At 39.2% G+C, this 22,363-nt stretch overlaps 1 protein-coding gene across 1 annotated transcript in view; it reads right to left on the bottom strand.

Moving 5' to 3' along the window:
* The window catches only part of LOC308626269 (uncharacterized protein), a 72,786-nt gene that overhangs the window by 7,084 nt on the left and 43,339 nt on the right, over positions 1-22,363 (bottom strand). Inside the window, exons 3-4 of the mRNA XM_081251118.1 lie at positions 21,838-21,953; positions 755-919 (exon numbers count right to left, since the gene is read on the bottom strand). The gene's annotated coding sequence lies outside the window, so the exon portion shown is untranslated. The remainder of the gene's footprint in view (positions 1-754; positions 920-21,837; positions 21,954-22,363) is intronic.

Here is a 22,363-nt window from a genome sequence, read left to right as displayed (position 1 = left end):
TTTTTAGTTTCATTGATCTTTTCTATTGTTTTTCAGTCTCTATTTCTTTTATTTCTATTCTGATCTTTGTGATTTCTCTCCTTTTATTAACTTTGGGTTTTGTTTTTTCTTGTTTTTCTAGTTCCTTTAGGTGTAAGGTTAGGTTGTTTGAGACTTTTCTTGTTTCCTGAGGTAGGCTTGTATCACTATAAATTTCCCTCTTTCAGCTGCTTTTGCTGCATCTCATAGATTTTGGATTGTTGTGTTTCCATTTTCATCTGTCTCCAGGTATCTTTTTATTTCCTCCTTGATTTCTTCAGTGACCCACTGGTTGTTTAGTAACATGTTGTTTAGCTTCCATGTGTTTGTGTTTTTTGCACTTTTTTCCTGCGGCAGGTGTGGGTGGGGTGCCTAGGGTGCACTAAGCTGGAGCCACCTCGAAGGGATGGCTGGAGGTGTAGGCCAAGGGCCTGGGGTGCACTAGGGAAGCCTTGGTATGCCAGCTAGACGAGTGGACCATGTTCCCTTGTACACTATCAAGGTGGAGGGGGATTGCCAAAAATGGCAATCTCTGGCAACTCCTACCCTGGAGAGAGTCCCAGAAGTTCCCTGCCCATTCGGCAGATGCTCTAGGGTTTGTAAGTGGATTTCTCTCATGTATAGTATAGATGCCCTTTAAACTGCTGGGTTTTTTTGCTCTTCCCCAGGGCACATGGGCACCTCAGTGACGTCCCTACTACAGGTCCCATTGATACCCTGTCTCCATCTCTCCTACCTGTCTCTGTGTGGCCCCTCTATGGTCAGTTGTGCAGAAGCTGTTCAATCAGCCCTCAGTTCTTCTTCAGGAAATTGCTCTGTATGTAGGTGTAAAATCAGTGTGTCCACGGCAGGTGAGTTCAGGGTCTTCTTATGCTGTCATCTCGGAGGAACTCTTCAAATACTTTTTAGAATGAGGTGGATAGGAAGAAAAAAATTACGTATACTGATTACTAAAACATATAGCAAATCATTTTACTGGTATGAAATATCCCAAACACCCCTCCACCCACCCCTGCAATCTTCTTGCCAAGACTGAATCCTTGAGTTCAAAACAGCCTCTTCCTAGGATACCAATACTGACAACAATTTCATGTACAATTTCCAGTCTCAATTTCCCACTAGAATGCATGTCACTCCCTTCAGAACAGGGACCTCATTATATTTACTTTGTGTGCATGATCCCAGCAGAGTAACTACTCCATGGTTCAGGCTCAGCATATTGCAGGGTTATGTATTGCATTTCACCCACTCCTACCTCTCTCACTAGCTTATGGTGAGGCTTAAAAGTGATGGAAGTAAAAGCCTTATAAATTGAATGTTTAATTGCACCAGATCCTCTGTCCCAGGTAGAAAGGAGGCAGTTCTCAGCTTTTGAAAGAGCCTTCTTTGAGTGGAGGAGGAGGCTCCTTCCCTGGCTCACTCCACTTCCACAAGCAAATGGAGTGTTTCTTTGTTTCTTCACTCACTAGTTGGGCCTCCCCAGCCTGGGGTGGAGAGGTTAGAGCCAAAGGAGGACAAAACTCTGGCTTGCTGCCAGTCACACCACAGCCGTCTCTGTGGGGACATATTACTCAGAGCATATTTTGGCATAAACTCAGTCACTTCAGTTAATTCAGAAGGAGCATGGTGTGAACTCCTGGGAGGGAGCCACAGCATGTCCAAAGGGCACAAAATAATGGGGACTTTTCTGTGTGGTCTCACCCAATTTATCTTCTCAAGTAGCTCAAACACTAAATGGAAATACTCAACCTCCAACCTCGCTATGCCTTTGACAAGGTAAAAGGAGTTTAAGAGCTTTTTTTTTTTTTTAATTTAAAGTTCTGCTTCTTTTGCCCTTCCATAGTCAAGACAAAACAAAATAATGGATTATTATGCTTCATGGGGGCATGAAATAATTTCAGTTAAATTTGAGATTCGTGTTTAACATGTCAGTTTGTCATTGCAAATTGACTTCTCTGTGCAGATCAAGAAACAAAGAGGTTTTTGGAATGAATGCCAAAGGAGCTGAATAACCAGCCATCATGGGTGGATTAAAAAAAGCCACAATTGAGAGGGAGTCTACACATTCTGTTTTTTAGCTGTTTAGATGAATTTTCATGACTTTTCCTTTGTCTGGTAGATGTTTGTTTTTCTACATGGTTTAAGTAGGATTAATTCAAGCATTTTACACCTAGGACCCTCTGAAAGACAATTTTACATTTGAGTATATTTAAGTCCCTAGGTCCACTCTTTCCTTCCTGCAACTGTGATAGCTCAGCTTCTCATACCCTCCTGTTGTGACTCTGGCCAAGTTCTCCCATCCCTCCTAGAACACAAGTGTACAATTTAGTCAACCCTAGTCCATAGGAACCAATCCTTATAGCTCAGAAATATTACTATAGCTTCCAGAAAGGACATCTCCACCATAGTCCCAAAGATCAATTTACTCTTTAAACCAATAAGCCCAATTCATTGGGGGAATCATGCACCATATATATTTTATTACCTAGCTGTAGGAGATATTCTTAAAAGGAAATGTGTCATAGAGCTATATACATGGTGACAAGTTCTGGGGGGGTGGTTTATTTTGTTGTTGTTGTTGTTTTGCTCAAGAGGGAATTGCTGTTTCTTGAAAAACTGGAGGGAGGGACAAGCACTCTTACCACTCCTTACCAACTACCTTTGCTCTCTGGGTCTCCTTTGTCAGCTCAGTACTGGTAGAGAATTGCTATTCACTGTCTACACACATGGCAACCAGATCTGACCCATGTGTGTATGTGCCTTCGAGATGGAGGGGAAATAGGAGCCTCCCAAGTTCAGATCAGTTGCTTTGATTCCCATTTCCACTGTGGATTGGCTCATTTGTGCTTACTTCTCTCAATCATCCATTTTGGTTAGTGAACAGGTCACACAATGAAGAAATTCATATGGCCTGAAATGGTATGTGAATGTGTATGTGTGTTAATTAGGTAATTTAAAAATAGCATATTTGAAAAATAAACCAGCAAGAACCTGGCATTGATGTTCTGTAACTAGGTTTCCTATTGCCTTGAATAGCTATTATGATCACTGGGGGCCAAATGAATTCAAAAGCAAAACATGTACAACACAGACTAATACAATCCTTTCCCAGGTTCCAGAGAACAGCTTGTGGTGGCTCTGTTTCATCAAAGGAAGCTCCGGTCTGTTGCAAGAATAGCTTGCTCATTCTGCTGATGAATTAGTTGTATTAATGTGCCAGAAAAAAGCAGCGATATGGGGATAATTTCTATAAAACTTGATGTTTCATCCGAATGTGATTAACAGAGCCAAGAATTTTTGTCCTTGCTACTGTGAAATAACTCAGAACCAGTGGTTGAGTTAATCAGAGCTAATATTTTGGCCACATTTGAACAAAGCATCAGTTGATTTTCCTTCCTTTCTGCATAATAGTTTTTGAGAGAGACATTTTGCTTTTTCAGTTTGAAGATTTTTTAGTGAGGATAAGAGTATAGAATTACCAGATTAGAGGTAAATTTGGAGATGCAGGGGATCAACAACTATGCAAATTTTGTAAAAAACTGTTTTTTTTTTTTTTTTTTTTTTTTTTTGCGGTACGCGGGCCTCTCCCTGTTGTGGCCTCTCCCATTGCGGAGCACAGGCTCCGGACGTGCAGGCTCAGCGGCCATGGCTCACGGGCCCAGCCGCTCCACGGCATGGGGGATCCTCCCGGACCGGGGCACGAACCCGTGTCCCCTGCATTGGCAGGCGGACTCTCAACCACTGCGCCACCAGGGAGGCCCAAAAACTGGTTATTAAATACATATTCCAGGCCAACCACTGAGGCAGAGCTGTGGAGCCCCAATCCCAAGTCAGCTACTATCCAAGGGCCGGAAACCCGATTCCTTTCTGACGTGCCCATCCTCCAGCCGTGTGGCTGACAGGGTTCTGGTGCTCTGGCCAGGTGTCAGGGCCGAGCCTCTGAGGTGGGAGAGCCTAGTTCAGGACATTGGACCACCACAGACCTCCCGGCCCCACGTATTATCAATCGGCGAGAGCTCTCCCAGAGACCTCCGTCTCAACGTTAAGACCCAGCTCCACTGAACAACCAGCAGCTCCAGTGCTGGACATCCCATGCCAAACAACTAGCAAGACAAGAACACAATACCGCGCATTAGCAGAGAGGTTGCCTAAAATCATAATAAGTTCACTGACACCCCAAAACACACCACCAGACGTGGTCCTGCCAACCAGAAAGACAAGATCCAGCCTCATCCACCAGAATACAGGCACCAGTCCCCTCCACCAGGAAGCACACACAACCCACTGAACCAACCGTACTCACTGGGGGCAGACACCAAAAACAATGGGAACTACAAACCTGCAGCTGGTGAAAAGGAGATCCCAAACACAGTAAGTTAAGCAAAATGAGAAGACAGAGAAATACACAGCAGATGAAGGAGTAAAGTAAAAAACCACCAGACCAAACAAATGAAGAGGAAATAGGCAGTCTACCTGAAAAATAATTCAGAGTAATGATAGTAAAGAGGATCCAAAACTTTGGAAATAGAATAGAGAAAATATAAGAAACGTTTAACAACGACCTAGAAGAACTAAAGAGCAAACAAACAATGATGAACAACAAAATAAATGAAATTAAAAATTCTCTAGAAGGAATCAATAGCAAAATAACTGAGGCAGAAGAATGGATAAGTTACCTGGAAGATAAAATAGTGGAAATAACTACCACAGAGTAGAATAAAGAAAAAAGAATGAAAAGAATTGAGGACAGTCTCAGAGACCTCTCAGACAACATTAAAAACACCAACATACAAAGTATAGGGGTCCCAGAAGAAGAAAAGAAAAAGAAAGGGGCTGAGAAAATATTTGAAGAGATTATAGTTGAAAACTTCCCTAATATGGGAAAGGAAATAGTCAGTCCAATCCAGGAAGCACAGAGAGTCCCATACAGGATAAATCCAAGGAGAAACATGCCAAGACACATATTAATCAAACTATCAAAAATTAAAAACAAAGAAAAAATATTAAAAGCAGCAAGGAAAAGGCAACAAATAACATACAAGGGAATCCCCATATGGTTAACAGTTGACCTTTCAGCAAAAACTGCAAGCCACAAGGGAGTGGCAAGACATATTTAAGGTGATGAAAGGGAACAACCTGCAACCAAGATTACTCTACCCAGGAAGGATCTCATTCAGATATGATGGAGAAATTACAACCTTTACAGACAAGCAAAAGCTAACAGAATTCAGCACCACCAAGCCAGCTTTACAACAAATGCTAAAGGAACTTCTCTAGGCAGAAAACACAAGAGAAGGAAAAGACCTACGATAACAAACTCAAAACAATTAAGAAAATGGTAATAGGAACATACATATCGATAATTACCTTAAATGTAAATGGATTAAATGCTCCCACCAAAAGGCATAGACTGGCTGAATGGATACAAAAACAAGACCTGTATATATGCTGTCTACAAGAGACCCCCTTCAGATCTAGGGACACATACAAACTGAAAGTGAGGGGATGGAAAAAGATATTCCATGCAAATGGAAATCAAAAGGAAGCTGGAGTAGCAATTCTCATATCACACAAAATAGACTTTAAAATAAAGGCTATAACAAGAGACAAAGAAGGACACTACATAATGATCAAGGGATCAATCCAAGAAGAAGATATAACAATTGTAAATATTAAGGCACCCAACATAGGAGCACCTCAATACATAAGGCAAATGCTAACAGCCATAAAAGGGGAAATCGACAGTAACACAATCTGAGTAGGGGACTTTAACACCCCACTTTCAACAATGGACAGATCATCAAAAATGAAAATAAATAAGGAAACACAAGCTTTAAATGACACATGATTTAATTGATATTTATAGGACATTCCATCCAAAAACAACAGAATACACTTTCTTCTCAATTGCTCATGGAACATTCTCCAGGATAGATCATATCTTAGGTCAGAATCAAGCCTTGGTAAACTTCAGAAAATTGAAATCATATCAAGTATCTTTTCCGACCACAACATTATGAAACTAGATATCAATTACAGGAAAAAAACTGTAAAAAATACAAACACATGGAGGCTAAACAATACACTACTAAATAACAGAGATCACTGAAGAAATCAAAGAGGGAAACAAAATATACCTAGAAACAAATGACAATGAAAATACGACGACCCAAAACCTATGGGATGCAGCAAAAGCAGTTCTAAGAGGGAAGTTTATAGCAATACAATCCTACCTCAAGAGACAAGAAAAATCTCAAATAAACAACCTAAACTTGCACCTAAAGCAATTAGAGAAAGAAGAACAAAAACCCAGTTAGCAGAAGGAAAGAAATCATAAAGACCAGATCAGAAATAAATGAAAAAGAAATGAAGGAAACAATAGTAAAGATCAATAAAACTAAAAGCTGGTTCTTTAGGAAGATAAACAATATTGATAAACCATTAGCCAGACTCATCATGAAAAAAAGGGAAAAGACTCAAATCAAAGAATTAGAAATGAAAAAGGAGAAGTAACAACTGACACTGCAGAAATACAGAGGATCATGAGAGATTACTACAAGCAACTATATGCCAAAAAAATGGACAACCTGGAAGAAATGGACAAATTCTTAGAAAAGCACAAACTTCCGAGACTGAACCAGGAAGAAACAGAAAATATAAACAGACCAATCACAAGCACTGGAATTGTAACTGTGATTTAAAATCTTCTAACAAACAAAAGCCCAGAACCAGATGGCTTCACGGGTGAATTCTATCAAACACTTAGAGAAGAGTTAACACCTATCCTCTCAAACTCTTCCAAAATATAGCAGAGGTAGGAACACTCCCAAACTCATTCTACGAGGCCACCATCACCCTGATACCAAAACCAGGCAAAGATGTCACAAAGAAAGAAAACTACAGGCCATTATCACTGATGAACATAGATGCAAAAATCCTCAACAAAATACTAGAAAACAGAATCCAACAGCACATTAAAAGGATCATACACCATGGTCAAGTGGGGTTTATCCCAGGAATGCAAGGATTCTTCAGTATACACAAATCAATCAATGTGATACACCACGTTAACAAACTGAAGGAGAAAAATCATATGATCATCTCAAAAGATGCATAAAAAGCCTTCGAGAAAATTCAACACCTATTGATGATAAAAAAAAAAACCCTCCAGAAAGTAGGCATAGAGGGAACCTTCCTCAACATAATAAAGGCCATATATGACAAACTCCCAGCCAACATCATTCTCAATGGTGAAACTCTGAAACCATTTCCACTAAGATCAGGAACAAGACACCACTATTATTCAACATAGTTTTGGAAGTTTTAGCCACAGCAATCAGAGAAGAAAAAGAAATAAAAGGAATCCAAATAAGAAAAGAAGAAGTAAAGCTGTCACTGTTTGCAGATGGCATGATACTATATATAGAGAATCCTAAAGATGCCACCAGAAAATTACTAGAGCTAAACAGTGAATTTGGTAAAGTAGCAGGATACAAAATTAATGCACAGAAATCTCTGACATTCCTATACACTAATGATGAAAAATCTGAAAGAGAACTTAAGGAAACACTCCCATTTACCATTGCAACAAAAAGAATAAAATACCTAGAAATAAGCCTACCTAAGGAGACAAAAGACCTGTATGCAGAAAACGATAAGACACTGATGAAAGAAATTAAAGATGATACAAACAGATGGAGAGATATACCATGTTCTTGGATTGGAAGAATCAACATTTTGAAAATGACTATACTACCCAAAGCAGTCTACAGATTCAATGCAATCCCTATCAAACTACCAATGGCATTTTTAACAGAACTAGAACAAAAAAGTTCACAGTTTGTATGGAAACACAAAAGACCCCGAATAGCCAAAGCAATCTTGAGAAAGAAAAATGGAGCTGGAGGAATCAGGCTCCCAGACTTCAGACTATACTACAAAGCTACAGTAATCAAGACAGTATAGTACTGGCACAAAAACAGAAATATAGATCAATGGAACAGGATAGAAAGCCCAGAGATAAACCCACACACATATCTTACCTTTGATCACCTTATTTTTGATAATGGAGGCAAGAATATACAATGGAGAAAAGACAGCCTCTTCCATAAGTGGTGCTGGGAAAACTGGACAGCTACATGTAAAGGAATGAAATTAGAACACTCCCTAACACCATACACAAAAATAAACTCAAAATGGATTAAAGACCTAAATGTAAGGCCAGATACTATAAAACTCTTAGAGGAAAACATAGGCAGAACACACTATGACATAAATCACAGCAAGATCCTTTTTGACCCATCTCCTAGAGAAATGGAAATAAAAACAAAAAGAAACAAATGGGACCTAATAAAACTTAACAGCTTTTGCACAGCTTAGGAAACCATAAACAAACGAAAAGACGGCCCTCAGAATGGAAGAAACTATTTGCAAATGAAGCAACTGACAAAGGTTTAATCTCCAAAATATACAAGCAGCTCATGCAGCTCAAATCAAAAAAACAAGCAACCCAATTCAAAAATGGGCAGAAGACCAAAATAGACATTTCTCCAAAGAAGATATACTGATTGCCAACAAACACATGAAAGGATGCTCAACATCACTCATCATTAGAGAAATGCAAATCAAAACTACAATGCAATATCATCTCACACTGGTCAGAATGGCCATCATCAAAAAATTTACTAACAATAAATGCTAGAGAAGGTGTGGAGAAAAGGGAACCCTCTTGCACTGTTGGTGGGAATGTAGTAAGTTTTAGTAACAATTTATCTTATTTGAATTAGTGTTAACTCAAAGTGTTAATACGCGTTCTCCGTAATCCACACTGCCTTATCCATGTATACTTAGTAGATTATTAAAAACAACAACAACAACAAGACAACCAAACACCACTTAGTGCATCTGAGACAGCTGATGTATAGGAAGCTTTCTGAATGCATGATGATTTGACTATGGCAAGCTGACTCAGAGGTGGCAAAACAACTCAGTGTTTGGGTATAGAACCTGATTTTTATTTTAAGTATCTAAATCCTTTAGATCTCAGTTTCTTTACCAGCCAGGGTTTGAGATGGAGGGAGCAGGGAAGGCAATCACTTCCCTTCCTGCTTCTCCACTAAGTGGTGGAGCAAGGATTAAAAGAGGAGGGCTTCCCTGGTGGTGCAGTGGTTGAGAGTCTGCCTGCCGATGCAGGGGGCGCGGGGTTCGTGCCCCGGTCCGGGAGGATCCCGCGTGCTTCGGAGCGGCTGGGCCCATGAGCCATGGCCGCTGGGAGGAATCTTTTAGACACCAAAATATGTGCATTTAAGTACTGTACTACAACTGCTTCCCCAGTTAGGGATAAAGACTGGGCTGTGCCAGTAGTTCCCAGCCTGCGACACTCAAGAGAAGCAGGTGGTACATGGGCAGAAGGTGTGGCCTCCTGGAACCCCCTGCCTGCATTTGAATCCAGCCCTGCCACGTGTGCTGTAAAACCTTGCAAAAATGACTTAATCTCTCCATGCCTGAGCTTCCTTACCTAGAAAGCGAGGATGGAAACAATACTTGTCCATAAATTCATATGAGGGTTAAACATCTAATACATGCAATTTGCTTAGAACAGTGTCTCATCTATTATATTAAAAGCAGTTGTTACCTGTTATTTATCTTGATGGACATATGGGAAACATGCTAAGGTTTGGGTTTTTTTTCTTCATTTATTTGTTATTGAATCTGTGGGATTTTGTCTCATTTGCAACACAGTTTTTGATCTGTCCTACAAAGCTGGGGCTATACCTTTTACCTCTTATGCACTGACTACTTCAAACACTGCTGATATATGTTTTTTTCTCTTATTTCATAGGGATTTCTGGGAATTAAAGGAGATAGTTCCAAATCAAGCTATCCCATTGTGAGGACTATAAGTGTTAAGTTATCTATCTTTGGGCCAATGATTCCAAAATCACTAAGCTTTAAAAAGTGAGTTGTCGGAACTGCATTGTAAACTGCTGAGAACTATAAAATTGTAAGGTAAACGCTTACTCAAGGAAGTTGGATCTTATCATAGAGCTTGGCTTTAAAATCAGCATTTAAGGCAAACATTAAACATAGTTAAAATTACTCTTGAACATCTCTTAGAGCACAGGATAGTTCTGTTTGTCAGTAAATCCACTATAGTCACTTTTTTCTCCAGCTTTGGAGCAGATGACGTTTCTTCTGCTGAACACCAGATGAAGAAACTGACTTGTACTTAAGCCAGTTTCGTATGAAAAAACCATGCATAACATAAACCTAGCACTTTATATATACTATCTCATTTACTCTTCACAGTGGCCTTATGAAGTATTAGTATGTATTCCTTTCTCACCTTCTAAGGACTGAGGCAAAGCAAATAACTGACTCGCCTGCAGTCACCGGCAGGTGGGCTGTGGAGCAGAATTTTGATCTCAGCTCACCGCAGCCCCTAATTTCCCTCCACGTGTTCCCTCTGCCGAGAATAACTTTTGTATGACATTGAAGGATACAAATTGTCCTTTACTCTGCTCAAGCAAGACTGCTTAGCATCTATTAGAGGAAAGGTTGAGTTTAGAGCTTCTCGCATTGAATGCAGAGAAGTAGGAGGAAGTCCAAAGAAGACTAAGGAAACCGTTTGAAAATAGTCCCAATAGGGATGCAGTTTAAGAGTGGAAAGATATAAAGAGAGAGAGGACATTACTGACTCTGCTGGGTTTTAGAGCCATAAATAAATTATGCAGGGAAGCCAGGGAAGAAGCATCCTGGCAGTCTGGGTGGCTTGGTTGCAGCCTTCCTTGAAGAGGGGCTGGATGGGGGCCTCCCGAGAGTCCTTTCCATCCACAGTTCTAGGAAGCCACCCTGGACATCACTAATAAATGGAGCAAAGCTAGCAAAGCTAGAGCTGGTGGGTTTCGCCCACCAGCTAGTTACAGATACTACTCAGCTGATTCCTAGAATGCCTCTCTAAAGGGGAACCAGACATTACTGTCTTCTCATTTGATGATGGGGAAATGAGGCCCAGATACCAGATTCACGGGAAAAGTGACGGATCCACAGGCACTTTTGCTGGACAGGCGGCCCCAAGGGCACTGGCTCCACGGCCAACAGTGAGTATCCACGCCTACCCCTGGCCTAGAGGAAGCGCACAGGGCCCAGGGGGGTGGGGCATAATAGGGTGTAATCAGGGGAATGTTCCTGATGGCCGGTGCCATATACCTGTGGTCACCAGACCAGCCTATCCCTCTGTATAAACAGATCTGTGAAAGAGACCAATTACTCAAATCCCTGTTCCACAGTAAAGTCAGATCTTTTCTTGTGGCCTTGTTCTTTCTAAAGGGTTTTCTTTTAATTGCTTTTTTCCTGATTATACATACAATATAGTTAATACAAAAAAGGAAAAAACCGAAAAGTGTATAAAATAAGATAAACAATATAGAGAAGATCAGATAAACAACGAGGTCCTACTGTATAGCACAGGGAACTATATTCAGTACCCTGTAATACACCATAATGGAAAAGAATATGAAAAAGAATATGTATATGTATGTATAACTGAATTACTTTGCTGTACACCAGAAACTAACACAACATTGTAAATCGACTATACTTCAACTTTAAAAAAAGAAGGGATTTCCCTGGTGGTCCAGTGGTGAAGACTCCACCTTACGGTGCAGGGGACGCGGGTTTGATCCCTGGTCAGGGAACTAGGATCCCACATGCCGCAGGGCAGCTGGGCCCGTGCGCCACAACTACTGAGCTCGCGTGCCTCAACTAGAGAGCCTGCGTGCCACAAACTACAGAGCCCATGCACCCTGGAGTCTGCGTGCCACAAGTAGAGAAGAGAAAACCTGCACACCAGAATTAGAGAGAAGCCCACGTTCCACAACGAAAGATCCCGCATGCCTCAACGAAGATCCTGCGTGCCACAACTAAGATCCAACATAGCCATAAATAAATAAATAATAAATTTTAAAAAGATCATGTATTTACTATATAGTATATCTTTTCCTTATAAAACTCAGCTATATAATAGTCTATGATATGGATAATAGTAACAATAATAATGAGATAGCTTATGTGCCACATGCTGTTCTAAGGACTTAATTTGCATCATCTCACTCATTGAAAGCAATCCGGATAGGAATTACTTGACATTTCCTCTAGGTCCAATCCAGTATGGCACTTTTTTAAAAATAAATTTTAAATTTTATTTATATATTTATTTTATTTATTTGGCTGCGTTGGGTCTTTGTTGCTGTGCGCGGGCTTTCTCTAGTTGCGGCGAGTGGGGGTTACTCTTCATTGCGGTGCACAGGCTTCTCATTGCGGTGCCTTCTCTTGTTGTGGAGCATGGGCTCTAGGTGCGTGGGCTTCAGTAGTTGTGGCATGCAGACTCAGTAGTTGTGGCTCGTGGGCTCTAGAGCACAGGCTCAATAGTTGTGGTGCATGGGCTTAGTTGCTCCACGACATGTGGGATCTTCCTGGACCAGGGCTTAAACCCATGTCCCCTGCATTGGCAGGTGGATTCTTAACCACTGCACCACCAGGGAAGTCCCCAGTATGGCACTTTTAAAGAGTCAGATATTTTCTTTTCCTTTTCGTTAAAAAAAAAGGCTAAAAAATCTAATGATTCAGGAACATCAAAATCAGCTAGATCATCTTTTCTTTTTTTAATATTTATTTATTTATTTATTTATTTATTTATTTATTTATTTGGCTGTGCCAGGTCTTAGTTGTGGCATGTGGGATCTTTGCTGTGACATGAGGGGCCTTTAGTTGCAGCATGTGGGCTCTTAGTTGCGGCATGCAGGATCTAGTTCCCTGACCAAGGAACAAACCCGGCCCCCCTGCACTGGGAGCGTGGAGTCTTAACAACTGGACCACCAGGGAAGTCCCTCAGCTAGATCATCTTATCATCTTGATTACAGTCTCAGAGGTATGGTTAATATTAAAACCTAAGAAGAACTTACAAAAATTAACATGAATGATAAGCCTCCTGATTTATAAGGCCCCTGTAGGCTCTGTTAATCTGAAAATTCAACAATGGCCTACCACACCTCATCACCAGGCCAATAGTAAAATTATCTGTCTACTTTTAGAACTGTTTAGAGTTTGTGCTTAAACCACACTTTATTTTGATGACCTTCTGTAAAGGTCTACTAACCTTTTTAGTTCTGTAATTTTCAGTCTTGTAACTTATTAAAGATGATACTGATACAAACATTCTACTAAGCTTTATGAAAGACATAATTTTAAAAGACCAGCACATCTAAACAATAAAGTTTTCACCTACAATTTCTTAATAGAATTGTGTTTGGAATGTAGTATAATATTAAAAAATAGTCAGTACAAACTGCAAAGTCCTTACAGAGGAATCCACACTTCTATCCTCTTGTTTTCTTTTCACTTTAGTTGGTTTGTGTTTCTACTTTTCAGCAACTTTCCATTTTTCTCCTAACTCTGAACACTAATTCTCCCTTCTGGAACCCAGAGATAATTTGTGATTTAAAAATCTTCTAAGGAACAGAGTAATGGTTACCAGAGGGGAAGAGGTAGGAGGAGGGTGAAATGGGTAAAGGGGGTCAGCTGATGGTGACGGATGGAAACTAAATTTTTGGTGATGAACAAGCTGTAGAGTATGCAGAAGTAGAAATATAATGTCGTACACATGAAACTTAAATAATGTTATAAACCAATGTTATCTCAATAATAAATATATACTTACATATATAAATATTAAGAAAATAAATAAATAAAAATCCTTAAGGCTACTGAATTTTAAAATGTGCTTTCTTAATTAAAATCTAGCAAAAACAAGCCCTAACATAGGGTTTACTATTGTGAGATACTTTTACATAATATATTTTTCTCTTTGCATTGTGCCTCAATTCCAACTATTACCTATTAGGCAGAAAATGAGACATGTCCTATTCACTAATCCCATACATTAAAGGAACTATATCAAGTCACTTGAATCAGGTTTAAAAATATGAGATGTAGGCAGAATACATTTAAAGGTTAATCTACTTTTTTCCTGAGTATATTTTCCCAGTACATATGGCTATGTACCATAGAGCCATAATGAAGGCTTTGCACCCATTTGAACCCAGAACTAACAGTGCCTGGCACATGGTGGCACTTCATAAATATCTGTCGGTTGAATGAATGAATTTGCAACCAATGAAGTGATTTGAGGAGCACAGAGAGAAAAGGGCAACTCTGGTCTCTGCCCCCTACCATGAACCAAGCCAAGAAAACCTCAGCCCCTCCCAGGTCCCATAAATGGCAGGGTCACCCCACTCATTTGGTTCCTGGCCTCAAAGGTTGGCTGTGGCTGAGTTTTTCTGACGGAGCAGAGTGAGGCCTCTTCACAAATGCTGACTTGGATCTCAAATGCTGACCTTCATATTTTTTCTAAGAACCTCTTTCACACGAAGTAGAGAAGTAGCTGTTAGATAATAGTTAGCTCTCCATCCCATTTCCTAAGAGAGAACAACTGCTTACATGGCCCAGACATTAAGATTTGTGTTCCAGTTACAACTGCTCATGTGGCAATACCCTCTTTATAGGATGCACAGAAGAATATTCTCTTTGAATGGTCTTGAAATTATAAAAAGAGTTTAATTGTACACTTGCATATTAGAATTGCCTCTTTGATGAGTGAATATTTAAATAAATTTCTTTATTATTGGTTAGTCTTCATTTGTAATCTTCCCCATTTTTATTTACTTTACGATTTTTTTTTATTTTTACAATGATTTTTATTGAGATATAATTGACTACAAATAATTTTATATTTGATCAGGTGGAATGGGAATATTTCATAGTTATTGCTCAGTTGTTTATACATCAGTGTTTACCTTTCTTTAATCAGCTCCATAATGATATTGCCTAGATCTAACTATAATTTTTATATCAATCAGCTTTATTTACCATTTGAAAAATAACTGTTGTTTAGCTACATACTGAATTTCTTGAATTTAGGTCTTGTTCAGAACAAAATCTATTTAAGAACAATGATACTATACTTTTGATGATGTAAAAATTTAGGTTTTATTGTTTCCAAAACATTCAGTACTCTATCCTAACCTAAATCTTCTGCCTTCTGCCCTATGTAATATAAGGATATATCCTGAGATGAGGACTGAAACTTTGAATACTATCTGGGCCTCACACAGAAGTTCATGGTCCATCTTTCAGGAAATATCTCAAGGTGGATGTTCAGAAGCAGTGAAATTCTAAACTAACCAGAGGCTCTCCTAATATCAGTGTTCACTAAACTCATAAGAATTCTGAATGCCTCAGAGATCCCCCAATCTACTCTAAGCAGGTATTCCTGCTGTTAAACAAAGACTAAGGTCTTCTGCGTGGATAAAGGTGCAAACTTCTTCCCCAAGATGTGACCTTCACCTAAAACCTGGGAGCTCTCCAATCTCTCAAGGGACTGACTCTAAGAGCATGTTCAAATGGAGACAACCCACAAAGCTTTGGGAAAGCAGAGGAAAAAAGCCAAAAACAAACTAAAGAACAACCTAGACACACCACATAGCACTTACTGCAGACAGCAACAGAGATGACAGGTTTTTCCTGGGTGCTGATGGAGATCTAGCCAAGACAGGTACTCTGCTGGAGTGCACCTCAAGAGGTTTCCTAATTCCCGGGCCAAATCACCAGCCCAGGTCCTGCTGCCCTAAGGCCTGCTGGGATCCTATCCACCGAAAAACACTGGCACTTTCAGTTCTGGAAGCAGTTCTGACAGCTTTGATTCTGCCATGTGCACAGAAAAGAGAAGCTCAAAGATTTTCTATGAGAAGATTGCAGGAAGAGTAAGGAGGTAGAGTCTAGACAACTCTAAGAAGTGCTTTGACCTAAAACTGTGTAATGCACTTTTTCTTTTTTTAACTTATTTTTACTTTTTTATTGTGATATAGTTCACATACCATAACATTTACCCTCTAAAACATACAGGTCAGTGGTTTTTTACCATATTCACAATGTTGAATCACCATTATCTAATTCCAGATCATTTCATTGCTCCAAAAAGGAAAGGCAAATATGTGGCCTTTTGTGTTTGGCTTCTTAGCATAATGGTTTCAAGTTTCAGCCATGTTATTTCATGTATCAGCACTTCATTCCTTTTTATGGCTGAACAATATTCCATTGTATGGATATACTAGATTTTGTTTACCCATTCATCAGTTGACAGACATTTGGGCTGTTTCCACTTCTTGGCTATTAGGAATAATGCTCCTGACCATTCGTTGGACTTGGTATTTAAATGGGAGAAACGTTCAGCTTCTGAGACAAAAAAACAACAACAACAAAAAATGAAAAAGAAAAAGGATAGATGGAGAGTGAAGGCAAGAGAGTTAGGAATAAATTTAACCAAGAAAGTACAGATTTGTACACTGAAAACTACAAAACATTGCTGAAAGAAATTAATGAAGACCTAAATAAATGAAAAATATCCCATGTTCATATACTGGAAGACTTAACATTGTTAAGATGGCAATACTACAAAGTGATGTACAGATTCATTATAATCCCAATCAAAACCTCAATGACCTTTTTGCAGAAATGGAAACGATGTTAATAAAATTCAAATGGAATTTCATTGGAGCCCAAATAGCCAAAACTATCTTGAAAAAGGACAAAATTAGAAGACCTATACCTCCTGATTTTAAAACTTACCAGAAAAGAAATTTATTAGTAATCAAAACAGTATGTGGTATTGACATAAAGATCAACAGAATAGACTTGAGAATCCAAAAATTTACCCATACATCTATGGTCAACTGATTTTAACAAAGGTGCCAAGACCACTCAATGGGAAAAAATAAACTCTTCAACAAATAATGCTGGACAACCAAATGTCTACGTGCGAAAGAATGAAGTTGGGCCTCTATCTCACAATATATGTAAAAATTTACTCAAAATACATCAACAATGTAAGAGTTAAAACCATAATACTCTGGAAATAAAACATAGGGGTAAATCTTTGTAACCTTGGATTTCGCAGTAGACTCTAGAAATGGCCCCAAAAGCACAAGCAGCAAAGGAAAAAATAAATTTCATCAAAATTAAAAACTTGTGCATCAAAGGACACTATCAAGAAAGTGAAAAGACAACTCACAGAATGGGAGAAAATATTTGAAAATCATACATCTGATAGGAGTCATCCAGTATCCAGAATATATGAAGAGCCCTTACAACTCAACAACAAAAAGACAAACAACCCAATTTAAAAATAAGTAAAGGATGGGGCTTCCCTGGTGGTGCAGTGGTTACAAATCCGCCTGCCAATGCAGGGGATACGGGTTCGAGCCCTGGTCCAGGAAGATCCCACATGCCGCGGAGCAACTAAGCCTGGGCTCCACAACTACTGAGCCTGCACTGTAGAGCCCACGAGCCACAACTACTGAAGCCCGTGAGCCTAGAGCCCATGCTCTGCAACAAGAGAAGCCACCACAATGAGAAGCCCATGCACTGCAACTAAAGAAAGCCCGCCCTCAGCAACGAAGACCCAACGCAGCCAAAAATAAATAAATAAATAAACAAATAATTTTTAAAAAGGATTATAATAATAAAAAACAATAAGCAAAGCACTTGTACACATTTCTCCAAAGAAGATATACAAATGTCCAACAAACACATGAAAAGGTGTTCAACATACTAGTCATTGGGAAACGCAAATCAAAACAACAAGATACCACTTTATACCTGCTAGGATAGCTACAATCAAAACAAAAAACCCCAAGAAATAGCTAGTGTCATCAGGAAGGTAGAGAAACAGGAACACTCGTACTCTGCTGGTAGGAATGTAAAATGGTACAGGTGCTATGGAAAGCAGATTGGCAGTTTCTCAAGAAGTTAAACATAGAATTACCATATGACTTAGTAATTCCTCTCCTAAGTAGAGACCCAAAAGAACTGAAAACAGATATTCAAACAAAAATTTATACACAAATGTTCATCGCAGCACTATTCACACTAGTCAACAGATGGAAATTATCTAAATGTTCATCAACTGGTTAATGGATAAACAAAGTGTGGCATATCCATTCAATAGAGCATTATTCAGCCATTAAAAAAGAATGAAGTACTGATACATGCTACACCATGGATTAACCTCAAAAACATTCAAAGTAGGGCTTCCCTGGTGGTTGAGAGTCCGCCTGCCGATGCAAGGGACACAGGTTCGTGCCCCGGTCTGGGAGGATCCCACATGTCGCGGAGCGGCTGGGCCCATGAGCCATGGCCGCTGAGCCTGCGTGTCCGGAGCCTGTGCTCCGCAACGGGAGAGGGCACAACAGTGAGAGGCCCGTGTACCGCATTCAAGGTACAAGAAATCAGATACACAAGGTCACATATTGTATGATTTCATTTATATGAAATATTCAGAATAGGTAAATCCATAGAGAAAAAATCAGATTAGTGGTTGCCAGGGCCCAGGAGAAGGGAGAATTGGGGAGTGACTGCTTTATGAATATGGGGTACCCATACCCATTTCTTTTGGGGCTATGAAAATATTTTAGAATTTGATAGAGATGGTGGTTGTATAACACTGTCAGTGTACTAAATGTCACTGAATTGTACACTTAACAATGGTTAATTTTATGTTATGGGTATTTTACCTCAATTTTTTAAAGTATGGTGGAACAATGATGTAGAAAACACTGCAACCTTTGACAATGATTTTGTAAATGTACATTTGCTGGCAGATATTTTCATGATCTTCATTAAGTAATAAATCAGATTATAAATTAAATTTTCAAAGTTAAAAAATTATGAATAAAGAAAGCAAAAGAGGATGAGGAAACAAAAGAGCAAAGGAAACCAAGAGAAAGGGAACAAGAGCCAGGGAAAATAACAGAGGGAGAGAAGAGAAAAGGAGGAGAATGATGAGGATGAGAAAAAGGAGAAAAGAAATAGGAGAGCTAGAGCAAAAATTTTAAAGTGGGTGATATCAAGTGTCAGTGGGGCCTGTGCAGAAGGGAGCTCTCTCCTGCACAGCTGGTAGGAGTGTGGGCTGCACAGACACTTTGGAGAACAATTAGTCAGTAGTTAATAAAATTAAAATGGATATACGCTGCAATGTTCAGCATGTCAACTACAGGTAATAATACTGTACTGCATATTTGAAAGTTAAGAGAATAGATCTGAAAAGTTCTCATCACAAGAAAACAAAATTCTGTGACTCTGTATGGTGACAGATGTTAACTAGCCTTATTGGGGTGATCATTTCACAACACATACAAATATTAAATCATTATGTTGTACACCTGAAATTAATATAATGTATGTAAATTACACCTCAATACAAAAAATAAAAATAAAATGGACATACTCAGAGTTTCACTTCTGGTATTTAATCTACCTTAGGGAGATCATCACACATGTGCCAAAGGAACCACGCAATCAGCATTTGCTTATATCAGAACATCAGAAATAATCTAAATAGTTCATTATTTATTTATTTTATTTATTTATTTTTGGCCGCATTGTGTCTTCGTTGCTGCGCACGGGCTTTCTCTAGTTGCGGAGAGTGGGGGCTACTCTTCATTGCGGTGCGTGGGCTTCTCATTGTGGTGGCTTCTCTTGTTATGGAGCACAGGCTCTAGAGCGCAGGCTCAGTAGTTGTGGCACATGGGCTCAGTAGCTGTGGCTCATGGACTCTAGAGTGCAGGCTCAGTAGTTGTGGCACACGGGCTTAGTTGCTCCGTGGCATGTGGGATCTTCCTGGACCAGGGCTAGAACCTGTGTCCCCTGTATTAGCAAGTGGATTCTTAACCACTGTGCCACCAGGGAAGCCCCAGAAATAATCTAAATAGTTAAGGGGATGAATACATTGTGATACACTAATAATACCATAATAGCATGCAGTAGTTTAAAATAATAATTATATACATCTGTATTTCATACAGATATATATATAATCATATATATCATATATATTTTATATATATATGAAAAAAGTAATGAGTTCCAAGTTATTTTTTGGTCTAAAAAAGATAGCTGACAAATGAAGTTTGATGTCACACAATATATACTAATATATGATATTATATTAATATATTACTGGTATAATAAAAATTTATGTTAATAAAAAGAAAATGAAGGCATCTTTTCATGTACCTATTGGCCATCTGCACTTCCTCTTTGGAAAAATGTCTAGTTAGTTTTTCTGCCCCATTTTTCCATCGGGTTGTTTGGTTTTTTATGTTGAGTTGAATGAGCTGTTTATATATGTTGGATATTAACCCCTTATCAGTCATATCATTTGCATATATTTTCTCCCATTCAGTACATTGTCTTTTCATTTCTTTGTTGGTTTGCTTTGCTGTGCAAAAGCTTTCAAGTAATCATCAGGGAAATGCAAATCAAAACCTCAATGAGATATCACCTCCCACCTATCATCAAAAAGAATATAAATAACAAATGTTGGCAAGGATGTGGAGAAAAGGGAACCTTCCTACACTGTTGGTGGGAATGTAAACCGGTGCAGCCACTATGGAAAATACTATGGAGGTTTCTCAAAAAACTAGAAATAGAACTACCATATGACCTGGCAATTCCACTCCTGGGTATGCATACAAAAAAAAACAAAAACACTAATTCAAAAAGATACATGCACCGCAATGTTCATAGTAGCATTATTTACAATTGCCAAGATATGGAAGCAACCTAAGTGTTCATCAACAGATGAATGGATAAAGAAGATATGGCATATATATACAATAGAATTCTACTCACCATTAAAAACAATGAAGTGTTGCCATTTACAGCAATGTGGATGGACTTAGAGGGCATTATGCTAAGTGAAATAAGTCAGACAGAGAAAGACAAATACTGTATGATATCACTAAATGTGGAATCTAAAAAAATAAAACAAACTAGTGAATAAAACAAAAAATAAGCAGATTGACAGATATAGAGAACGAACTAGTGGTTACCAATGGGGAGAGGGAAGGAGTGAGGGGCAATATAAGGGTAGGGTATTATAAGGTACAAAATAAGCTACAAGGATATACTGTATAACACAGGGAATATAGCCAATATTTTACAATAACTATAAATGGAGTATAACCTTTAACATTGTGAATCACTATATTGTACACCTATAACCCATGCAATATTGTACAGCAACTATACTTTTAAATAAATAATAAATAAATAAATGAAAATGAGTGATATAGAGAAATAGAACTACGGAGAATTATATAGGGATTAAAAAAATGAAAGAAACACAGAAGAAAGAAAGAAGGTAAAAAAGAAGAAAGGAAGGAAGGAAGGAAGGGGTTAGTGAGCAAGCCTGGCTGAATTCATACCTCATTTAACTAGATTAAATGAGACCTGGTTTAGTACTTAATTGCTCCTAGTTCTTTACCATAAGTATTCTTCACATTACAGTTGCAACTTGAGTTGTACAACCTGAGTTGACTGTGTTTCTGTCCTGCCACAGAGGTTTAGTCAAGAGACTATCCCAAAGGACCTGCAGGGATGAAGGCTATGGATCTCAGATACACAGTCTTTGAAGCAGAAATGCAGTTGGAAATCCCAGAGAGCCCTCGACCTGTGGCTGATCCATAGGGCACCACTTCATTAGTTTTTGTCTCATGAAGACTTTGCAGTGAAGGTCAAGGCAGGGACATGTATGTGAAGGAGTAAGAGAAAAACCAGAAGGCATCAGGACAGCAATATTTAACACAAAGTTTATCAAAGAAGGAACTACACTGTATGTATTAATATGTTGAATACCTGAACCACACATACAAGTTGTATTAGTTGCTACAAACTTAATGGCTTAAAATAACACACAATTACTACCTCACAATTTTGCTGGGTCAGGAGTCCAGGCATGGCTAAACTGGGTCCTCTGCTTAGGGTTTCACGAAGCCAAAATTAAGGTGTCCTCTGTTCTGCATTCTCATCTGGAGGCTTGACTGGGGAAGAACATTTCTAAGGTCACTTAGATGGTCAACAGAATTCATTTCCCTGTGCTTGTAGAACCCAAGGGCCCTGGCCTCTTGCTGGCTGTTGGCGAGAGGCTGGTCCTAGAGGCCACCTACAGCCCCATGCCCTGTAGACTTCCCCAGCATGGACGCTTACTTCATCAAGCCAAAACGGACAGTCTCTAGAGAAAGTGTGCCACCAAGACCAAGTCTTCTGTAGAGTAATGTCGTTACAGGAGTGGCATCCATCACCTGTGCTGTATTTATTGTTTACAAGCAAGTCACAGGTCCCAAATGTACTCAAGGGGAGGGGATCCAACAAAGGCATGAAACCCAGGAGGCAGTGGGAATCATGAAGCCACCTTACAATCTATCACACAAGCATATCTTTGCTGCTTCTG

This window comes from Mesoplodon bidens (genome assembly GCF_964165515.1).
Source record: "Mesoplodon bidens genome assembly, chromosome: 12".
Taxonomy (NCBI): domain Eukaryota; kingdom Metazoa; phylum Chordata; class Mammalia; order Artiodactyla; family Ziphiidae; genus Mesoplodon; species Mesoplodon bidens.
Note: the sequence above shows the minus strand (reverse complement) of the source record. Positions and strands in the feature narration are given on the sequence as shown.